Here is a 23,618-nt window from a genome sequence, read left to right as displayed (position 1 = left end):
ATTGAAAAATTGTCCTCCTCAGTCACATACTTCAGCAGGCCTTTGGGATAATTGCAGTGCAGACCCCTGTGCTTAGAACCTGCCTAACCCAGCAGCTGGCTCCATCCTGTCTGGGGAGAATAGACACACGTTTGGCATCAGGCAAGAGACTTCAGCCTGGAGCTAATACCTCACTGGGTTTTTACAGCCTACAATGTTATTAATTCTCTTTTCCACTTGAAGTACACAAAGCTAAGTAGGTTAAGGATTAAAGAGAGTACATGAGAAAAGCAATTTTTCTTGTTTCACTTTTGTAATTTTAAAAGAAAATAAGGCTTAGAAAGATGGGATGGAGTTTCCCAGTAGAAACCACAGGATCAGGTTGCAATGTAATTGTCAGTGGTAAACAATGAGCTTTGGTAGGAGCTCTCCGAGTTCAGTCATTAAAAGGCTGCTTCTAGCAGTTGTTAGAACTTTCCAAGGCTTTCCATAGCCATGAAGTTATGCCCTCTAAGTATCTTTTTACTCTCCTCCTTTTACACCTTGCATAATGTTCTAATCATAACGTAGTACATTCAAGGATTAAAAAATGAATTATGGAAGCAAATATAATGCATGTGGGGAAAGCAGACCATGTAGCTTATTTTATCAGCTATATTTTCATTGGCTTTTTGTTTCTTTTTTAATTTTTATTTTCTTCTCATCTGTCTTTGAGCACATCACAAACCTTTTGGGAAGCTGTCTGTTCATTAATCTTTCATGCTGTTTCTTAGAGCAATTTTGTATTTGGTATTTTTACATTTATAAATGTTGAGAGGGACTGTTGCATAAAATATTAATGACTTCAAATAATACAGAGCTAGCTGTGATGTCAGTAGGTTTTTTTCTTTGTGTTCCCCCAAATCTCACAGGGACAGTTAAGTACAGCACCTCAGGGTTTAGAGTACATCATCCCCAAACCAAAACACTTTTGCTTTATGACCATCCGTGTTCTGGAAACACCATGTATTCAAAAGGCATGAGCCTGAAGCAAGGGAATAACAGAAGACACAAGGTAAAGTAGGAAAGGAGATAACATTGGCTGTGATCAGAGAAGAAAGGAAGAGGAAAATGGTCATTGAGACTAAAATTAGACAGGAGATTTCACAGTCTCTTATTTTTAGAGCTTTCCTAGTTTGATTCTTTTCCCAATATTTGCTGAATTTAGTATAAAGATGTTTAGCATTCACAGGGTCAGCCTGGATGCCGACTGTTTGGATGGAGCAGGTACATTCCACATAGAGTTAGCCTCTTTTTAGGAGCTGGACATGTCCATGACTTCTGTGGACAAGTAACAAAAATATATTCAAACCAGCTTCACCAAAAATGGGAAATTCACTTGAACAGATACTAAGGTATCTCCCAGTACCAAAGGCAGGAAGTCTGCTGAGGGTCCAAAGAGATGGAACTAGAACTCTTGGACCAGGGCAGCTGTTCTCTCTTGGGATCCATGTGGATTTTTTCTGGTTTCTTAGCTTTATTCTTCTCACTGTCTCCATAGATTAGCTTCTCTGCTTCTTTGTGCACTGGGCCCTTCTCTTTGTCTGTTTTCTCAATTCCAGGGTCCCTGGTAAATTGATCATATTATAATATTCAAACTAAAAATGCTGGTTATAGAAAAACTTTTAGGCTCATGCCAACCAATAAATGGCCTTCCCTGGTGGCTCAGTGGTTAAGAATCTGCCTGCCAAGCAGGAGCTGCAGGTTCAATTCCCGGATCAGGAAGATCCCCTGGAGACGGAAATGGCAACCCACTCCAGTACTCTTGCCTGGAGAATCCCATGGACAGAGAAGCCTGATGGGCTACAGTCCATGAAGTTGCAGAGAGTTGGACATGACTTAGCAACTAAACAACAACAACCAATGAATGGTCTCCCTCTGGATTAGATGCACCCTCTTACCCAGTCAGTTGAAGTTAGCAGAAGAAACAGGGTCACATTACATAAATTCAACTTTAGCCATGTGGAATCCTTCTCAGAGAAGGGGGATTTGATGAGAATATCCAAAAGCTTTCTGTTACATTCCCATGCTTTAATTTTCACTTACTATTCCGTCTAGTCAAGGCTATAGTTTCTCCAGTACTCATGTATGGATGTGAGAGTTGGACTCTAAAGAAAGCTGAGCACCAAAGAATTGATGCTTTTGAACTGTAGTGTTGGAGAAGACTCTTGAGAGTCCCTTGGACTACAAGGAGATCCAACCAGTCCATGCTAAAGGAGATCAGTCCTGAATATTCATTGGAAAGAATGATGCTGAAGCTGAAACAACACAATTTGGCCACTTGATGCAAAGAACTGACTCACTGGAAAAGACCCTGGGAAAGACTGAAGGTGGGAGGAGAAGGGGACGAGAGAGGATGAGATGGTTGGATGACATCACCGACTCAATGGACATGAGTTTGAGTAAACTCCGGGAGTTGGTGATGGACAGGGAGGCCTGGCGTGCCACAGTCCATGGGGTCACAAAGAGTCAGACACCACTGAGTGACTGAACTGAACTGAACTGATTTCAGCTCTGAGGAAAACTCTAGAGGGGAGAGAGGAAGTGAGAAAGACCTGGCTTGTCCACTGAAATTCTGACACAAATTATCCAGATACTGACAAATATTTATCGTCAAAATAAATTTTATTGCCACAAAATAGAAAGGTGGCAATGTACTGCAGGAAAGGAAAAATAGAAAGATGGTAAGCATGAATCATAATATTTAATTTCACAGTCACTTTCTTGCAATGAAATTTTTAAATTATTCTCATCTGGAAATGACTGTATACCCATACATAAATATGTACATAACACCATCAGGAGACTTCAGGGAAATGTATGTTAAAGCCACCTTGAATATGATTCTGCACCTTTTCATGGATAAAATGAAAAGGATTGACAATTCTCCGTGAGGATGAGAGTGTGGAGAAAATAGAAACTCTCATATGTTACTGGTGGGAGTGTAGATTGGTACAACTTTGAGAACTGTTTGGTTACATAGAAACCTATACTATGATCCAGGAATTTCATCCTTAGGTTTATACTCAAGAGGAATGTCTGAAGGATATGTGCAAGAATGGTTATAGAACCTTTCTTTTAAAAAGAAAATTTTTAGAGATCTCTAACTTCATGCTAAGAGCAGTTTGGAGAGACTTTGACAGAACAGGTCAACATAATGTCTGCAACTTCCATTCAACTTTCCTATAATATAAAAAATTTTTTTCTTAATTAAAAAAATTTAGGGGTGCTGCCATGCTTGCAGGATCTTGGTTTCCCAACCAGAGGTTAAACCTGGGCCACCACATTGAAAGCACTGAGTCTTAACTATTGGACCAGCAGGGAATTCCCCAGAAGCTTTTTTCACCTCCTTTTCTTCTTCTCCCTCTCCTCTTCCTCTCTGTACTCCCCTCCTGCCCCCCACTCCACCTCCTGGGGATTGCCCAGTCAGTGGGCTGCAATTTTGATGGCTGTCATCCTTGTGACATCATAGATGTCATCAACAGCCGTACAGTGCAATGCCCTGTTAGTTAAGAACTAAGGGAAATAATTTACTAAAGGGTTATTTGACCACCAATGGAAAATAATTGAATAAAGGGTTATTTGACAACCAATGAAAATATAATTCATGTCCCCCCTCCCCATCCTCCTCCTCCTCCTCCTCTCCTCCTCCCTCCCTCCTCCTGCTCCCCTCCCTTTTTCCTCTCCTCCTCTTCCTTCCCACCCTTCCTCCTGCTCCTCTTCTTTCTCATTCCTCTTCCTCCTCCTCTTCTTCTGCCCCTCCTTTCCCCCTCCTCCTCCTTCTACCATTGTTCTGTATATGAAAACTGACATTACAAAATCATTGTCACATGAGGAATATAGTACATTTTTTTATTGCTGCCGTAACAGTACCATAAACTTGGTGGCTTGAACAATACAGAATTTATTATTTTACAGCATTGGACGTCCAAAATCCAAAATCAGTTATCACAATTAAAACCAAAGTGTTTGCAGTAGGCTCTAGGGATGAGTCAGCTTCCTTGCTTCTCGCAGTTTCTAGTTCCCATTTGCCTTCTTTGGCTCATGGAAACAACTTCTTCCATCTTCACAGCCAGCAATGTAGCATCTGAATTTTTTCCATCATCACACCTCTTTCTCTGATTAAACCCAGGAAAGTTTCTCTGATTTTTAGGGATTCCTGTGATTCGACTGAGTCCACGTGTGTAATTCTGTGTAATCTTCCCCATCTCAAGGTGTATACACTTTATCACACCTGCAAAGACTCTTTTGCCATTTAAGAAAACATATTTATACATTCCAGGGATTGGATGTGAATATCTTTGGGGGCTATTTTCTGTCTCCCACAAATAGACAATCAAAAATATTACAGAGTGTGTCATGCAATTGATTATTCAGGCAATTATTAATTATGCTAGATTTTGTAATGTTTGTTACTTATCCTTATAATATTTGCAGTTTATTGTGATTTACCTTCTCATTCTTTCTCACAAATACATACTCTCTTTGGTAACTAATTATATATTTGAAATTTTATTTTTTTTTAATTAAAGATCCCCTTAATGTATAAGCCTCAGACCCCACATGAGCTGACTAATGGCACCTCTTCTGGCCCATTGACTCAGTTGAGAACCTGATGAAATTTCTCCCACTGTAAGCTGGAGAGAGTCTGCTGTTAGCTAGGGCAGATAACCTGTGGGGTCATGGGCCAGCAAGGGAGCCTGGAAAGTGCAGAAATGTCTCACACAGTGACTCTCCTTCTGTCTGTGACCCTGGAGGGTCATCCATAAAAGTTTTATTCTAATAACCCCGAACCATGAAAGACTCAACTGCTCAAACATAGTACAATGGCTAAATAAACTGCAAATTTTATACAGTAGAATACTATACAGTGATAAAAAAGGAATGAATTCCTGCTACATGCATGCATCATGGATAACGCACATGGTTATGGTACAGATGAACCTATTTCCAGGGCAGGAATAGAGATGCAGACACAGAGAATGGGCATGTGGACACAGAGTGGGAAGGAGAGGGTGGGCTGAATTGAAAGATTAGGATTGAGGTATATACACTACCATGCGTAAAACAGATAGCTAGCAGGAATCTGCTGTACAGCACAGGGAGCTCAGCTCGGTGCTCTGTGATGACCTAGATGAGTGGGATGTGATGGTGGAAGGGAAGTCCAGGAGCAAAGGCATAGATGTGTACACAGAGCTGATTCACTTCTTTGTACAGCAGAAACTAACACGCCATTGTAAAGCAATTATATGCCAATTTAAAAAAAAGAAGCACAAGTCAAGAGTATATGCTATAAGTACATACTGCATGATTCTATTTACATGAAGCTCAAGAATTGATTATAGATGTCAGATTAACAGTAACTTTTGAGAGCTTGTTGACTTATAAGGACTCAGTCGAATCTGCTTGCAATGCAGGAAACCCTGGTTTGATTCCTGGGTTGGGGAGATCCACTGGAGAAGGGGATAGGCTACCCACTCCAGTATACTTGGGTTTCCCTTGTGGCTCAGCTGGTAAAGAATCCGCCTGCAATGTGGGAGACTGGGTTTGATCCCTGGGTTGGGAAGATCCCCTGGAGAAGGGAAAGGCTACCCACTCCAGTATTCTGGCCTGGAGAATTCCATGGACTGTATAGTCCATGGGATCGCAAAGAGTCAGATATGACTGAGCAAACATCATGGGGTGACAGAAATAGTCTATATCTTGATCTGAGTGTAGATGTCTGTAAAAATTAATCAGACTGAACACTTAAAAATTTTTTTTACCCATGTGTAACTTACACTATGGTGAAGGTTATTATCTTCATTACATAGTTTGGCCTCAGGTCAAATAACAGGGAGGGAACACAGCCCCACCCATCAACAGAAAATTGGATTAAATATTTACTGGGCACAGCCCTGCCCATTAGAACAAAACCCAGTTTCCCCTTCAGTCAGTCTCTCCCATCAGGAAGCTTCATAAGCCTCTTATCCTTCTCCATCAGAGGGCAGACAGAATGAAAACCACAATCACAGAAAACTAAACAATCTGACCACATCCTTGTCTAACTCAGTGAAACTATGAGCCATACCATGTAGGACCACCCAAGACGGACAGGTCATGGTGGAAAGTTCTGACAAAATGTGGTCCACTGGAGAAGGGAATGGCAAACTACTTCAGTATTCTTGCCTTGAGAACCCCATGAACAATATGAAAAGGCAAAAAGATAGGATACTGAAAGATGAACTCCCCAGGTTGGTAGGTGCCCAATATACTACTGGAGATCAGTAGAGAACTAACTCCAGAAAGAATGAAGAGATGGAGCCAAAGCAAAAGCAGCACCCAGTTGTGGATGTGATTGGTGATGGAAATAAAGTCTGATCCTGTGAAGAGCAATATTGCATAGGAACCTGGAATGTTAGGTCCATGAATCAAGGCAAATTGGAAGTGGTCCAACAGGAGATGGCAAGAATGAACATCGACATTTTAGGAATCAGTGAACTAAAAGGGACTGAAATGGGTGAATTTAACTCAGATGACCATTGTATCTACTACTGTGGGCAAGAATCCCTTAGAAGAAATGGAGTAGCCATCATAGTTAACAAAAGACTCTGAAATCCAGTACTTGGATGCAATCTCAAAAATGACAGAATGATTTCTGTTCATTTCCAAGGCAAACCATTCAATATCACAGTAATCCAAGTCTATGCCCTGACCAGTAACACTGAAGAAGCTGAAGTTGAATGGTTCTATGAAGACCTGCAAGACCTTCTAGAGCAAACACCTGAAAAAGATGTCCTTTTCATGATAGAGTACTGGAATGCAAAAGTAGGAAGTCAAGAAATACCTGGAGTACAGGCAAATTTGGCCTTGGAGTATAGAATGAAGCAAGGCAAAGGCTAATAGAGTTTTGCCAAGAGAATGCACTGCAAAGGGTCATAGCAAACACCTTCTTCCAACAACACAAGAGGAGACTCTACTCATGGACGTCACCAGATGGTCAATACTGACATCAGATTGATTATATTCTTTGCAGCCAAAGATGAAGAAGGTCTATACAGTCAACAAAAACAAGACCAGGGGCTGACTGTGGCTTAGATCATGAACTCCTTATTGCCAAATTCAGACTGAAATTGAAAAAAGTAGGGAAACCACTAGACCATTCAGGTAGGACCTAAATCAAATCCCTTATGATTATACAGTGGAAGTGAGAAATAGATTCAAGGGATTGATCTGATAGACAGAGTGCCTGATGAACTATGGACAGAGGTTTGTGACATTGTACAAGTGGCAGGGATCAAGACCATCCCCCAGAAAAAGAAATGCAAAAAGGCAAAATGGCTGTCTGGGGAGGCCTTACAAATGGCTGAGAAAAGAAGAGAAGTGAAAAGGCAAAGACGGAAAGGAAAGATATAAGCATCTGAATGCAGAGTTCCAAAGAATAGCAAGGAGAGATAAGAAAGCCTTCCTCAGCGATCAGTGCAAAGAAATAGAGGGAAACAACAGAATGGGAAAGACTAGAGATCTCTTCAAGAAAATTAGAGATACCAAGGGAACATTTCATGCAAAGATGGGCTCGATAAAGGACAGAAATGGTATGGACCTAACAGAAGCAGAGGATATTAAGAGGTGGCAAGAATACACAGAACTATACAAAAAAGATCTTTACCACTTGGATAATCATGATGGTGTGATCACTCACCTAGAGTCAGACATCCTGGAATGTGAAGTCAAGTGGGCCTTAGGAAGCATCACTACAAACAAAGCTAGTGCAGGTGATGGAATTCCAGTTGAGCTATTTCCTAAAAGATGATGCTGTGAAAGTCCTACACTCAATATGCCAACAAATTTGCAAAACTCAGCAGCGACCACCGGAGAAGGCAATGGCACCCCACTCCAGTGCTCTTGCCTGGAAAATCCCATGGGTGGAGGAGCCTGGTGGGCTGCAGTCCATGGGGTCGCTAAGAGTCAGACACGACTGAGCGACTTCACTTTCACTTTTCACTTTCATGCATTGGAGAAGGAAATGGCAACCCACTCCAGTATTCTTGCCTGGAGAATCCCAGGGACAGCGGAGCCTCGTGGGCTGCTGTCTCTGGGGTCGCACAGAGTTGGACACGACTGAAGTGACTTAGCAGCAGCAGCAGCAGCAGCAGCAGCGACCACAGGACTGAAAAAGGTCAGTTTTCATTCCAATCCCAAAAAAAGACAATGACAAAGAATGCTCAAGCTACCACACAATTGCACTCATCTCACACTCTAGCAAAGTCATGCTCAAAATTTCCAAGCCAGGCTTCAGCAATACGTGAACTGTGAACTTCCAGATGTTCAAGTTGGATTTAGAAAAGGCAGAGGAACCAGAGATCAAATTGCCAACATCTCTTGGATCATTGAAAAAGAAAGAGAGTTCCAGGAAAACATCTGCTTTATTAACTATACCAAAGCTTTTGACTATGTGGATCACAACAAACTGTGGGAAATTCTTCAAGAGATGAGAATACTAGACCACTTTACCTGCCTCCTGTGAAATCTGTATGCAGGTCAAGAAGCAACAGTTAGAACTGGACATAGAACAACAGACTGGTTCCAAATAGGAAAAGGAGTACGTCAGGGCTGTATATTGTCACCCTGCTTATTTAACTTATATGCAGAGTACATCGTGACAAATGCTGGACTTTATGAAGCACAAGCTGGAATCAAGATTGCTGGGAGAAATATCAATAACCTCAGATATGCAGATGATACCACCCTTATGACAGAAAGCAACGAAAAACTAAAGGGCCTCTTGATGAAAGTGAAGAGGAGAATGAAAAAGTTGGCTTAAAGCTCAACATTCAGAAAACTAAGATCATGGCATCTGGTCTCATCACTTCATGGCAAACAGATGGGGATGAGTGGAAACAGTGGCTGACTTTATTTTGGGGGGCTCCAAAATCACTGTAGATGGTGATTGCAGCCATGAAATTAAAAGACACTGTTCCTTGGAAGAAAAGTTATGACCAACCTAGACAGCATATTAAAAAGCAGAGACATTACCTTGCCAACGAATGATCGTCTAGTCAAAGCTATGCTTTTTCCAGTAGTCATGTATGAATGGGTGAGAGTTGTAGTATAAAGATAGCTGAGTGCTGAAGAACTGATGCTTTTGAACTGTGGTGTTGGAGAAGACCCTTGAGAGTCCCTTTGACTGCAAGGAGATCCAACCAGTCCATCCTAAAGGGAATCAGTCCTGAATATTCATTGACAAGACTCATGCTGAAGCTGAAACTCCAATACTTGGCCACCTGATGTGAAGAACTGACTCATTGGAAAAGACCCTGATGCTGGGAAAGATTGAAGGTGGGAGGAGGAGGGGATGACAGAGGATGAGATGGTTGAATGGCATCACTGAGTCAATGGAAATGAGTTTGAGTAAACTCCGGGAGTTGGTGATGGACAGGGAGGCCTGGCATGCTGTGGTTCATGGGGTCACAAAGAGTTGGACACAACTGAGTGACTGAGCTGAACTTGAACTTACACTTAAATTTTTTTAAATTTCCATTTTGTTCTGTTCATACAGAAAGAACTTACTTGGTAGGATTTCTCCAGGGACATAGAGAATGTTTATGAGAGCTCTTTTGATCCCTTGTGGTCCTCAAACATACTAATCTGATGCCACAACTCTCTTCTAAACATTTTGGCTTGATGAAATAAATGAACGAATAATAGTAGGACTCTCCCTTGAGTGTCGTCTGGAGGAGTGGTCTGGACGGGGAGTAGTATTTTGGTGTTTGGCAACATGGCACACAGAGGTACAGCACTTTGGCCCACATTCCACTCCAGCCTCGGGGACAATTCACAAGCAGAAAAACAGATTTCCATTGGCACGTTAGTTAGCTCAGAACCTGTCTCGACTAGAAATACTGGCAGCTCTACGTTTCTCCTCCTTTGGTTTTTGACAGGAGAATGCTTTGTGCAAGGAGATAATCAAGGGGTGCTGGAAGCAGCAGGGCTCTTCTTCATCTTCAATGTTTTTCCCTAAGGAGCTAAGTTTATAGCATCCTTTGTGGTGCAATAGCTAAGTGCACCCAGAGGTACATAATCTCCACTCGCATTCCATCTCTGCCTCCTCTGTACCATGTCATGTCCTGGACAGGCACTTGTTATGAGTTTCCAGGCCCTGGCAAGAGTTAGCCTTTCTTTGTGAACCTTAGAGTGGGCCCTTTTAATTAATCTCCAAAGCATCTGGATCCTGTTTCTCAGCACAGGTTAAGTAACTAAGCTTATTGAGCCCCTCTATCTAAGCTCTGTGAGAATGAGAGAGTGAACTACTTTCTGAAGGATTTGTCTCAACTCTTTAATATCTTCCTTATGTGAGTTGACAAGGTACTGGGTTCCTTTCCCAGGAGTGGATGTCACCACAGAGTGGGGGGTTATTTTAATTTCTGAAATGGGATTGAGCAGAAGCTAGTGTGACATCTCTTTGGGAGGAGCTGGAAGGTTTTCTCCTGTCTGTTTCCGATGGCCCTATGTTTTCCACTCCCTGCATCCCTCCCTGGCTTCTTTCTCATTTTCTCTGTGTTCTTTCTCTGGGACACCATTTCTACTTTTGAGCTGAACTTTGCTGATTCTCTCCCATCAGTTATATCTCCTAACACCCGTCCCTGTGGCCTCACTTTTCTTGTGGGACAGCTAGATCGGACCACCCCACACTCTACACACTGATGTCCCCTCCTCTCCCCTGCCTCCTTTGCAGTTTGACTAAATAAAGTGCAGAGAATTTTAAGGGCCATTTACATTGACATCTTCATTTGCTGACACATCTATTTTGTTAGAATAGAAGCACAGCAATCTGTTTTTCATTTTAACCAAAATGTACCAGCAAGATTGGTTATACCTTCTTTGCATGTCTTCCAGTTAGCTTAAGGAGTTTCAGGTGTACAACAAAGCGATTCAGATATATACACACATTCCAGATTATTTTCCATTATGGGTTGTTACAAGATACCAAATATAGTTCTTTGGGCTATATAGTAGTAAATTCTTGTTGCTTATCTATTTTATACATAATTTTTTGTATCCGTTAATCCCATACCACTAATTTATCCCTTTTCCCTCTCTTTTCCCTTTGGTAACCATAAATTTATTTTTCAATGTCTGTGAGTCTGTTTCTGTTTCATATATAGATTCATTTGTATCACTTTTTAGACATAACATATAAGTGATGTCATATATTTGTCTTTCTCTGGCTTGCTTCACTAAATACAATATTCTCTAGGCCCATCCATGTGGCTGAAAATGGCAATATTTTGTTCTTTTTCTATGGCCAAGTAATATTCCATTCTTCATATACGTGCCACAACTTCCTAAGCCGATTGTCTGTTGACGGACACTTTGATTGCTTCTTGGCTTTTGTAAATAGTGCTGCTGTGAATACTGAGGTGCATGTATCTTTTTTGATTTGGAGTTTTTTTTTTTGTTTTTTCCAGATATATGCCCAAGAGTGGGATTACTAGATCACATGGTATTTCCATTTTTAGTTTTTTAAGGAACCTGCATACTATTGTCCATAGTGGCACCACCAATTTACATTCTCACCAACACTTTAGAAGGGTTCCCCTTTCTCCACACTCTAATGAGTGTTTTTATGCTAGTTCTTTAACACTGGAAATTTTCCATGTTTTTGACTTTTCTTTTAATTTAGAAATTTTAAGCAAATACAGAAGTATTGTAAACTCCCATGGATCTATCACCCAACTTTAATAATTACCTATAACTTGTCATTCTTGCTTTATTTATCCACTCACATTTTCCTTTTCTGCAGTGCTTTAAAGCAAATCCCAAATACCACTTGATTTCCCTTGATCATATTTCAATGTATTCACTGAACTGTAACATTCACAAAGAAATCCAAAGGTAGATGATATAAGACAACCATTAAAAATGTTCCTAAAACTGTCCATTTTTATTGGTAAATTTGTTTGGAAGGGTAAAGAGCCAATTTATTTACAGGATAACAAAGTTCCATTGTGTTTCATATTCTTGTAGCACCTCAGAGATAGGAATTCATGCTAAAAGGCATCTATTTTTCTACCAGCATTTATTCTTAGTGTTTCCCAGGTATATCCACTTACCACATGTTCTTACTCTTAAGACCTATGGACAGGAACAAAAAAATGACACTTCAAATAATAAGTGAGATGGAAGATGGCCATCACACATTGTACTCTGTGGTTTACAACCAGTAGGGCAACTTATTCAGAAGTCTAAAATATCTTCGTTTTTGAAACGTCAAGCTCACCCAGTGCCAAATGGTTATTTGATGTTGCAGCATTCAAACAAACCAGAGACAATGGGAGACGCCACGCATCAGTAGGTCAGAACCAAAGCATAAGGATGGCAGCTTTTCTGTAGGGTATATTATATTTTCATTTCTCAGCTCCTTGTGCTTCCTTTCCCCCTTGAGGTGAACTGTTTATTAATCAGTCCTGGGGTCCCCAAATGAAAGCCTTGTTAGCTTAGATTCTTCTGAGATTTATGAAGAGAGACAGAGAGGTCTCAATGGTTTCTACTGGAAGACAATGTTTTTCTCTGTGTGAATTCTTTCCTCTTGAAAGGCATTTGTTAGCCGGAATCTGGGAGCTGGGCCCTGGCTTGCCTCATTACAGCTCTTCCTCTGAGGGCAGGGCTAATAGAGAATGACCGATTTTCATAAGAAGTCTGGGGCCAATGGCTGAGCGTTGTGGGTTCAACTTACAATATGTGACGGTGGCAGGTCCCAATATGCCTGTATGGGGAGGGCTTCAAAGACAATCATCTGAGGGTTTGTCTCAAAATTGTGTTTGTCTAGTACTTTATGTAAAATGTGGGAAACGTCAACTGTTCATATCAGAAACTGGGGACACCGATGGATTTCTGGGGGGAACAGGGAGCTTGAAGGCTCTGCCACTGCACCTTGCCCGCGTGTGAGTGGAATCCCATCATCTCTTCTCTTCACCCGGTTTCTATAGCAAACTTTCTTCCAGTTGTTTCTCTCCCAGAAGTCTTAGGTGAGCTTTGCTTTTGAATAAAGCCATAGAGAGGCATGACCATTATTACCATTATTATTTACATATACATGGCTTATTTTCAATAATTTGAGGCAGCCCAGAATATCCCATTCTCCTCAGCTAGTGCTCTTAGCATTGACTTGTAATCTGTGTGCATAGATGTCATTGATAGAACTAATTCAACGTCACTCATCACCCACAAGATAAATTTTCTTTGATTTAGCAGTATTTGAAGCAATCAGAAGGGTCTATCTTATTTTCCATTTTTCTTTCTATATTTTCCATCAGGAAGATCATCACCTAAAAACAGAGTTTTTAACTTGAGAATGGGCATCAGGAGGGTCTATGGATCTCCTGAAATTGTAGGTAGAGTTTATTGAGTAAGGAGTTTTTTGGGAGAACCCCCATTTTTATCATTAAATTCTCACACAATTCCATCCCACCAAAAGGTTAGGTTTCACTCTTTATTAGGTGATGGCACCCTACTCCAGTACTCTTGCCTGGAAAATCCCATGGACGGAGGAGCCTGGAAGGCTGCAGTCCATGGGGTCGCTGAGGGTCAGACACAACTGAGCGACTTCACTTTCACTTTTCACTTTCATGCATTGGAGAAGGAAATGGCAAGCCACTCCAGTGTTCTTGCCTGGAGAATCCCAGGGACGTGGGAGCCTGGTGGGCAGCCGTCTCTGGGGTTGCACAGAGTCGGACACGACTGAAGTGACTTGGCAGCAGCAGGTGGAATTTAGGAAAAACTCAGAAATTCTGCCTTCACTACCTTCAATACAGGTCTCTACTATTTAGTCCGCATTGTCCCATTACTCTGGACAAACTGAAAAGTGAGTCATCTGTGTTTGGACCCAGCTTTTCTGTTTTGTTGTTGGAGTGACAGGAATCCTAAAAGGCCCCCCTTGTTAATGTTGTTAGAAAAGCCACGTATCAGCTGTGAAAAGCTGAATTTGATTCACTCCCAAGGGCCTGTCAAAATCTCTTGCTGAGCCCAGTTTCAGAAGCACTATATATGAATTTAATGACAGAATGTCTACCCAATGTAGGTGAACTGTAAAAGGCTGGTTTACTTCGTCCCTTTTATGATCCGTGGATATCAAACATGTTGTATTTTTAGCAACATGGTCATGTGAACTCATTCCAACTGTCATTTTGCATAAATGTAAAATTTTCTTTTACCAAATACAGACATAGTGAGTATGCCAGCAATGTCCCTGACCTACTTGGGCAGAAGAACAGCGTTTTAAAAATTATCCATGATAATATTCACCTCCATAGATACAAATAGTAGAGAAGTAAGTATCATTAGAGATGACAACCTTTTAATGATAGAAAAGGCTTTTCATCTGAAAAGCTGAAATACAGAAATATGTGATTAGAGCATTATCAAGTTATATAATTTATCTTTAGAGTAGGTATTGTAAAACCTAGGCTTTCAGATTTCCAATTCTGCCTTGATGTGGTTTTAATTTTTTAATTTTCTGCTTCGTATTTCTTGAATTTTTGTTGTTATTGAACTCTGAATATAAAAAGGGCACTTGATCACCATCCTTCTGAACATCTTTTCAAAACGTAACTTTAGCACACACAATCAAAAACCTCCAAAACCTTGGAAAATTGCTGTTAACAAACTTCAGTGGGTTGTGAATTTATAGTGTTGCAACATGGATTTATTTTTTTAATTAAATAGAATACAAAAAATAAGAGGGCATCATACATAGTAAGCATTATTTAATGAAAATTTTAAGTTATGTATATGCTTGTGCTTTGGTGGAGGTATGTTGGTAAATGTTTAACAGCTAGCTCTCTAGTTCATAAATCTGTTATAAATTACTGATATGCATCACTTTCAATTTACAACTAATAAGAAATATACATACTCTTTATTGTGAATTTCATATAGCAAATTGATTTTCACAGAATGCTTTCACTGAATTTTGCCTAACTTTATCTGCAATCAACCTGTGGTTGTGATTCAACTCTAATTAGACAAAATCAACTATGAACAAATACTTGATTTCTATCTGATTCAGCAAAGAAGTCATTAACATTACTGATGAATGAGTGTCTGCTGCAATGAATGTTAATTGATATTTTCACTTACACTAATAAGATGAAAGTGAACTAGTGTGTCAGAACTTCACTAGTTCATCAGTCACATGAGTAAACCTTTATTAACTCAGATCATAATTTTCACATACATGTAAAATATTTCCTCAATTGTTTGGTGCTATTCACAGTGTAACAGCAGCAGACACTTCAAAATTTAATCTGCCTAATATTTTCTCCATCATTTTCATAAGTAGACTATTAACAAAACAATAAATCAACCCCTGATTTATAATGTTGCCAGTTTCCATGGTGTAAATATTTGCACCATGGTTGTCTCAAACCACCAGTGACAGCGCAAGACGCAGAGCTGGGAAAAATTACTTAGCACAACATTATATGGTATTTCTATCACACATGTGCTGGAGACATAACCTCATGGACGGAGAGAATAGTTAAGTAGTACAATAGTTAGGAAGTGGTGAGTTTTTTTAGCTTTGCTTTTAACCACATATTTAACCACACATTTATTTCACTTAATTTTTAATAATGACTGTTTAATAACCAGCTTACAATATTTATGACAATCAGCTCTCGTAAACCTACATAAACTGGCTCCAGCATACCACTGGCAAATGTAGTTAAAAACAAGTCCAACAAATACCACTCCAAAAACCTACTGCTGGTGCTGCCACATATACTCTCTGTGGCCAGGTGGTTTGGCATTGACCTTCATGGAGTTATCTATGTATTAAAAAAGAACTGTAAATCTGGCCATTTCCCTCATCTTCCTGCATATTCTTTGGTGTTTGATTCATTTACACCTATATTCTCTTTGATGTTTCTCTTTGATTTGCTTTTAGTTTAGGAGAATTTTACCCAAACATTCCAGCTCAGACTATTTAAGGCTTGTTTCCACAGTGATTTTTTTTTTTTTTTAAAGCAAACTCAAGCAATTGGAAAGCCCAGTGCTCCTGGCTATTTATTTATTTATGGCCACATACCTTGTGGGATTTTAGTTTCCTGACCAAGGATTGAACCCAGGTCCTCAGGCAGTGAAATCTCAGAGTCCTAACCACTGGACTACCAGGGAATTCCCCACAAAGCCAGTGCACTGGGGCAACCCAGAAGGATGGGCTGGGGACGGGGGTGGGAGTGGGGTTCAGGACGGGGGTGGACACATGTACAGCCGTGGCTGATTCATGTCAGTGTATGGCAAAAGCCACCACAATATTGTAAAGTAATTAGCCTCCAATTAAAATAAATTAATCAATTATTAAAAAGATTTTAAATCTAGAGATGAACAACTAGAATTCCTTGGGTCTGCCTTGAAAGGGGCCCTTGGTTGTACTTGGTAAGCCTATTTCCCCTCCTTTTCTCTGAGGTGACTATTCACCACTTTCTCCTCTTTTCTCAACCATCTTCCCCTCTCCTCACAAGCCAGAGGTACCAGAGGTTACCATAGTTAATATTTTGATATAGCCTTCCAGCTTTTCCTGTATGGATATGTAGACTTTTAAATGAGCTCATAATGTACAAGGATTGTGCCTATTAAAAAATAATATATAATCTGTAATTTCTTTACTAAATAATAATAGCTAATATTTATTGAATGTTTGCTCTACATCTACTACTACCCTGTGTGAGTGTGGAAGTTATAGAATATCGATTTGAAATGAATGGATTTTGGCTCACCTAACCTGCAGTCCAGGCTTCCCTGGTAGTTCAGTTGGCAAAGAACCCACCTGCAATGCAGGAGACCCTGGTTTGATTCTTGGGTAGGGAAGATCCCTTGGAGAAGGGATAGGCTACCCATTCCAGTATTCTTGGGCTTCCCTTGTGGCTCAGCTGCTACAGAATCTGCCTGTAATGTGGGAGACCTGGGTTCAATCTCTGGGTTGGGAAGATCCCCTGGAGAAGGGAAAGGCTACCCTCTCCAGTATTCTGGCCTGGAGAATTCGCAAAGTGCTGGACACGACTGAGTGACTTTCACAACCTATAGTCCAGATGGTTTACAATGTCATGGAAGCACCAGGTCCTCTGTTTTTAGCTACTTGACACAAAGCTGGCTTCATTATTTGAGTGGTTTTGCCCTTGCTCATAGTTGCAGCAGCAGACTGCTATGCTTCTTTGTTCACATCCAACCATGGTCAGAGAGATTGACTATGTATAGCTTCTTTCTAGAAGATTAAAAGAAGGTTCTTCTCATGTCTTATGAGCACAAATTGGCTGAGGTCTGTCTGTTCTTGGATAACCACTGATGTGCAGGATGGGAATACCAAGATCAGCTCAGACCTGCAGCAAGAGGAGGGGGGGTGTGGAGGAGTCGCCATCGGCCCTTTCCATGGCATGTGTACGTGCCAAGTCGTTTCAGTCATGTCTGACTCTTTGCAACCCAATGGACTGTAGCCCACCAGGCTTCTCTGTCCGTGGGATTCTCCAGGCAAGAAGACTGGAGGCGGTTGTCATTCCCTTCTCCAGGGGATCTTCCTGACCCAGGGATCAAACCCAGGTCTCATTTCTCCTGCACTGGCAGGCAGGTTCTGTTAGCCCCACCTGAGAAGCCCCTTTTGCTGGCACTTGAGATAATTTTCAATGGTACCCTGTCACCCACTTTTCTTACTTAACATTATCTTATGAACTTTGTCCAATTTTTCTTCTAAATTGTGGTTTGTAATAATTGCATTATTTGCTTATTCAATATAATTGGCATCTGACCTCACTCATGGAATCTGACAGAGGCATGACATAGTGTGTATTAAAAAATAAATAATTTTTAAAGAGTAATAGTAAAAAAAAAAAAAGGAGTAATAGTAGCTAATATCTTACAAGCCTTTATTACTTGCCAAGAATTATGCCAACAACACTGAGTGCATTATTGTCAGTAACCTCCTTACTTCCCAATCCTGACTTCAATCCTGACTCACCCCAGGCTAGCTCCAGCCCCATTGTTTCACAGTGCAGTGTTTAATAAAGTCAGGCTCCATACTCCTAAGTCCAGTGGTCGCTGCTCTGTCCCCGCTCGCCTCCATCTTTCAGTAGAGTTCAGCAATCTGCTCCTTCCTGAAAAACTGAGCTCTTTTGTCTTTCAAGATCCCACACACTTGTGATTTTCCTCTTGTTCCCTGGGCACACTGGCTCAGCTTTATCTCTAAACGTTGTTGGTCCCAGGCTCTGTTTTCCATCTATCTATGGTCTCTCCCTAGGTGACTCTCCCATCTTTCTGCTGATGCTTTCCAAATTCATATATCCAGATAGGACATTTTTCCTCAACCTCAGATTGTCTAACAGCCCACCATGTCCATATCTCTGCTGAGACACCTAGAAGGCATCTCAAAGTATTATGACGAAGGTAGAATTTTGGATTACTCCCCCTCACTCTCCCAGTTCTTCCTTCCCTAGTCTTCCTAATTTCAGTAAATGATAGCCCAAACGATCACTCAAAGTCCTCTTAGGAGCGAAAATCTCATCAGCTGTTTGAACAGAGAATTATTAAATAGGTATAAAATTGTTAACTAGCAAGTAGGTATAAAGTTGCTAACTGAAAGGATAAAAAGAGGACCCTAAGATATGGTGGAGACATCAATGCAGAAACATCTGTGGCCCTAAGGACTGAAAGCAGAGAAGAGACTAAAATCATTAACATTTAGAAATGTAGAGGAGGGATTCCCTGCAGAACTAAAACTCTGACCTCTGAGTAGGGGCTTTTTCTTGGCAGGTACTGCTATCTCTCCAAGGAGGGTACAGAGAAGGTAGCTCTGCAAAGGTTGGAAAACCTGTGACCTGGATTCAACTGCTGCTACTGTAAGGAAGAGCAAGTACCAGTGGAAGGAGCTTTGGTAGGATGATGCACTCAAAAACAGGAAGCAGAGGGGAAGAGCAAGCCCCTCCTCCTTCCTCAGCCTTCCATCTCCCTGAGCACCTGCAGTTGTCAGGGCCCGGTGAGAGCCAGCTGGCAAAGCAGAGAAGTAGTTTGCATACTCTCAGCCCCAGCATCACAAAGCAGAGTACAGAGGAGAAATTTGGATCTAAAAACAAGAAATAACCTAATAACTATCACAGCCATCTGCCAGGGACTGATCATTGCTTTCTCTTTCTATATTTTGTATCCAATCCATGACCACACCCTAAAAGTTCTGCCTTCGAAATATCTTCTACATCAGCTTGCTTCTCTCCATCCAGACACTGTCACCCTTTAGCCCAAAGCACCATCATCAAGGGTGGATGAGTGCTAAGGTCATCCTGGTATCGCTCACTCCTCGCTTCCTGAAATGTATCTTCTCACCGCAACCTGAAAGGTCTTTTTGAAAGAATTATTTATTTTTTTTATTTTGGCTGGGCTGGGTGTTTGTTGCTGCACGCAGGCTCTGTCTAGTTGCGGTGAGCAGAGGCCCCCTTTTGCTGTAGTGCCCAGGCGTCTCGTGGTGGCTTCTCGTTGCAGAGCACGCCTCGTGGAGCTCAGGCATGCAGGCTTCAGTAGTTGCAGTGCACAGGCTGACGTCGTTGGGGCTACAGGCTTTTAGTTGCCTGCAGCATGTGAGGAGACATGCTCAGAGCTCAAACCCATGTTTTGGCAGGTGAATTCTTATCCACTGTGCCACCACGGAAGTCCTGGATGATCTTCTTAAAACACAGATTTTCGCGTAGCTTCCTGTGGCATGTAGAATAAACCCAAATGCCTCCCCACAGTCTGGATTGCCTCTCTCCCTTGGTCTTCTATCACTCTAGTCACACTGGCCTTCTTTCTTCCTTGAACCTGCCAAGCTGCATCCAGCCTCAGGCATTAATCTCACTCTTCCCTCTGCCTGAACCTTACCCTACCTTCACCCTCTTCACGGAACTGGCTCCTTATCATTCACACCTCAGTTCCAGTATCCCTTCCTCAGGGAAGTGCATGCTTGTGTGCTCAACCGTGTCCGGTGTCTGTGATCCCGAGAACTATAGCCTGCTAGGTTCCTCTGTCCGCGGGTGTTCCTAGGCAAAATACTGGTGTGGGTTGCCATTCCTGTTCCAAGGGTTCTTCCCACGCCAGGAATCGAACTTTGGTCTTCTGTGTCTCCTGCATTAGCAGACAGATTCTTTATCACTGCACCACCTGAGGGCTCTTCCTCTAAAGTAATGCCCTTTTGGGGCAATTACAGTGATTTTGTTCATTTATTTTTTACTCTGGGCCATTTTCCTCCCTGGAATGAAAGCCTGAGAGGACAAGGACATTGCTTGATTTATCCCTTGGTCCCTTAGCAGCTGGGACAAACGCCTGGCAAGTAGAAGAAACTTAATGTTTGTTCATTTATGAATTTCATTTAGTTCTCAGAACAATGTTTCGCCGTTATACAGATGATAAAATAAGGATAAAGAGAGGGTAACTAAAACTGTCCAGTGGCAGGATCAAAAACAAATTTTTTAAAACCTACGTAAGTCTAACTACAACCTAAACTCAACTTTTAGACTACATCTGAATATTTAATTTGTACATATAAAACCTAGATTATATGCTTCTCCAAAAGAACTATAGTTTAGATAAAATTTTCTCTTTATCTTCTAAGAAAAATACCCATTAACTTTTCACGGTCATCTGCTGTACTGTGAAACAAGATTTTTCATTGTAACTTCTGAAAGCCGTGACAGGAACTGACAGCTAGCTTTTTTTAATGAGTGAGGTGGATTATCTTAAGAAGATAAAATTTTTCTTAATGCTGCTATCCATGAATAGGTTTTAGGAAAGAATACCATAGGTGATATAAGTCTTTCTTTTTGAAAAAGAAAACCAAGTGTTGGATTCCAATTAGTAAATAGAACAAAATTGATTCATCCAAGCTTTCATTTCATATTTTTCTGCTGATCTGAGTTAGGTGCTCAGAGTCTAACTGATTCCCTTTCTCTGTCATTATGCTTTAGGTCACACAATGAAGTAAGAAAAAAATGTCAGATCTTGTATCACTTTAAAAATTCAAGTTATTACTCTGGAAGGGTTTTCACAGAGGTAGAATCAGTATTATCTCAAATTTCCCATGAGTGTGCCAAACATAATGAAAAGATGCTGAGAAATATTTCCATCAGAGAACCACTCTGGGGAAAGGGAGCTACGGGTGTTTCCCACTGCCCCCGGCTCTAAAGCCCTTCTAAACAGGTTCATTTAACTTCCTTAGGTATTAGCTAGAATCAGACTGGAAAATCTCTACAAGATGAAATAGCAATGTGTTCCTAAATTATGGGATAATTTTCCTGTGCTTTAAGCATTTAAAGGATTTACATGAATTAGCCATGAGCAAATATTTCCAGCTATGGGCTACCCTCATTACCTTACCTCTTGTTAAGCTGACAGTCCTTGAGATTGCCAAGATTTCCCACCAATAGATATCTAATTTGCACAGTTCCTCACTTTCCAGTAATTTCTTCTACCAGACGTTAGCTTAAGAGAAGTGGCAAGCAAGGAAGACTAAGATGTACTTAACGAGACGTATGACAAAATAAATTCTGTTTCTGTCAGGAAGAAATGATACTGCATGTTGCACACGTTCTGATTTCCAAACCCTGTTTAGAAATTTCCTGGCCTTATGCCTAGCAGCGGCAAAAGGTATAGGATGGTAAAACTGTCTTATAATCTTCCTGCAGAACTGTGCTTATCCTGAAGTTCAGTCATGGCTTTGGTCTTTTTTTCATCACGTGGCCAATTTTTTCATCACAACACGAAAAGCCAGTAACTCTGGTATTCTCATACCCTAATGCCAGGATTAGAACAGGGTAGGCATTTTTACCTTGTTCTTCTGTCTTCCTAGAAAACACTACACTACAGGATTTCACCTTATCAGATTGGCAAAGAATAAAAGTCTCACAGTACTGAATGATGACAAGGATGTAGAACAATGAGAACATTCACACCTGCTGGTGGAAATATAAATTGGTCAATACCCTTGGAAATCAACTTGTCAATATTTAGAATAGTTGCAGATATATAAGACCTCAGATCTAGCAATACTCCTTCTAGGAATAAACCCTGAACATTAATGTAAGAAATCACTTATAAGAATGTTCATTACAGCCTTATTGATAATTGTAAAAATTGGAAACAGGACACATTTCCATTGAAAGTAAAATAAAATTGTGGTGTATTTAACACAATAGAATATAGCAATTAATGAATTTGTTAGTGCTGCATGTTTTAACATGGGTGCATCTTTAAAATATAATGTTATAAAAAGCAAGTTGCAAAGTGATGTGTACAGTATGATACTATTTATGTTACATATAGAAGCATGTAAAACAATCATCTGTGCTGTTTACAATTATGTACACACTGTATAATCATAAGGGATTTGATGTAGGTCGTACCTAAACGGACTAGTGGTTTTCCCTACTTTCTTCAATTTAAGCCTGAATTTTGCAATGAGGAGCTCAGGATCAGAGCCATAGTCAGCTCCAGGTCTTGTTTTTGCTGACTGTATAGAACTTCTCCATCGTCAGCTGCAAAGAATATAATCAATCTGATTTCAGTATTGACCATCTGGTGATAATCCATGTGTAGAATCATCTCTTGGGTTATTGGAAAAGGGTGTTTGCTATGACGAGCATGTTCTCTTGGCAAAACTCTGTTAGCTTTTGCCCTGCTTCATTTTGTACTCCAAGGCCAAACTTGCCTGTTACTCCACATATCTCGTGACTTCCTACTTTTGCATTGCAATCCTCTATGATGAAAAGGGCATCTTTTTTTGGTGTTAGTTCTAGAAAGTCTTGTAGGTCTTCATGGAACCAGTCAACTTCAGCTTCTTCATCATTAGTGGTTGGGGCATAGACTTGGATTACTGTGATGCTGAAAACGAACTGAGAACATTCTGTTGTCTTTGAGATTGCACCCCAGTACTACATGTAGGACTTTTATTAACTATGAGGGCTACTCCATATCTTAAACCATCCCAAAGAAAAAAGAAATTCAAGAAGGCAAAGTGGGTCTTAGGAACTTACAAACAGCCGAAGAAAGAAGAGAAGTGAAAGGAGAAAAGGAAAGATATACCAATCTAAATGCAGAGTTCCAGAGAATAGCAAGGAGAGATAAGAAGTCTTTCTTAAATGAACAGTTCAAAGAAATAGTGAAAAACAATAGAATGGGAAAGACTAGAGATCACTTCAAGAAAACTGGATATACCAAGGGAACATCTCATGCAAGAATGAGCATGCTAAAGGATAGAAATGGTAAGGACCTAACATTAGGTTAGGACCTAACAAGAAATTAAGAAGAGGTGGCAAGAATACACAGAAAAACTGTACAAAAAAGGTCTTAATGACCCGGATAACCACAATGGTGCCACTCACTTAGAACAAGACATCCTGGAGTGTGAAATTAAGTGGACTTTAGGAAGCATTATTAGGAACAAAGCAAGTGAAGGTGATGGAATTCCAGCTGAGCTATTTCAGATCCTAAAAGATGATGCTATCAAAATGCTGCACTCAATATGCCAGCAAATTTGGAAAGCTCAGCAGTGGCCACAGGACTGGAAAAGGTCAGTTTCATTCCAATCCCAAAGAAGGGCAATGCCAAAG

The 23,618-nt window shown here is 40.7% G+C and overlaps 1 long non-coding RNA gene and 1 other non-coding gene across 2 annotated transcripts; one reads left to right on the top strand and one right to left on the bottom strand.

The window, feature by feature from the left end:
- Positions 1-3,060: 3,060 nt before the first annotated feature.
- On the top strand, positions 3,061-3,209 carry LOC120858967. Its single transcript, XR_005719993.1, has one exon. It is a non-coding gene; the product is annotated as a small nucleolar RNA SNORA44 (small nucleolar RNA).
- A 13,477-nt stretch (positions 3,210-16,686) lies between these two features.
- LOC120857735 lies at positions 16,687-22,985 on the bottom strand. Its single transcript, XR_005719725.1, has 3 exons — positions 22,910-22,985; positions 21,993-22,005; positions 16,687-16,699 (listed from the first exon to the last, which is right to left on the bottom strand). It is a non-coding gene; the product is annotated as an uncharacterized LOC120857735 (long non-coding RNA).
- Between the last annotated feature and the right edge of the window lie 633 nt (positions 22,986-23,618).

The sequence above is a fragment of the Oryx dammah genome, unplaced genomic scaffold (genome assembly GCF_014754425.2).
Source record: "Oryx dammah isolate SB20612 unplaced genomic scaffold, SCBI_Odam_1.1 HiC_scaffold_29, whole genome shotgun sequence".
Lineage (NCBI taxonomy): Eukaryota > Metazoa > Chordata > Mammalia > Artiodactyla > Bovidae > Oryx > Oryx dammah.
Note: the sequence above shows the minus strand (reverse complement) of the source record. Positions and strands in the feature narration are given on the sequence as shown.